This window comes from Capsella rubella, unplaced genomic scaffold (assembly GCF_000375325.1).
Source record: "Capsella rubella cultivar Monte Gargano unplaced genomic scaffold, Caprub1_0 scaffold_6, whole genome shotgun sequence".
NCBI classification, from domain to species: domain Eukaryota; kingdom Viridiplantae; phylum Streptophyta; class Magnoliopsida; order Brassicales; family Brassicaceae; genus Capsella; species Capsella rubella.
This window is the reverse complement of record NW_006238918.1, coordinates 12,323,708-12,324,040: the sequence shown is the minus strand read 5'-3', so window position 1 is coordinate 12,324,040 and position 333 is coordinate 12,323,708.

Below are 333 nucleotides of genomic sequence, written 5' to 3'. Positions count from 1 at the left end.
GAAGTACCTTATAAACTATATAAAACTTTATCATTTTTTATATTTAAAAAGGGGTATTTTTGAAAATGGATAGATAAAGGGGGTATTTTTCAAAAATTCTCTAGATAAAGGAGGTATTTTTGAAAAGTGGTACACAAAAAGGGGTATTTCTCAAAAATTCTCTTTAATTTTTTATAATTATTTTTAATGTTATTTTAAAATTCTATTTGTATCTTAATATTAACAAATTAGATATAACATGTTGCGACAACTTATGTTTTTACTTGACACTTATCATGATTACGTGAGTTAGTAAATTTAAAAACCAAGTTTCGACATATAATCTCGTTTAAT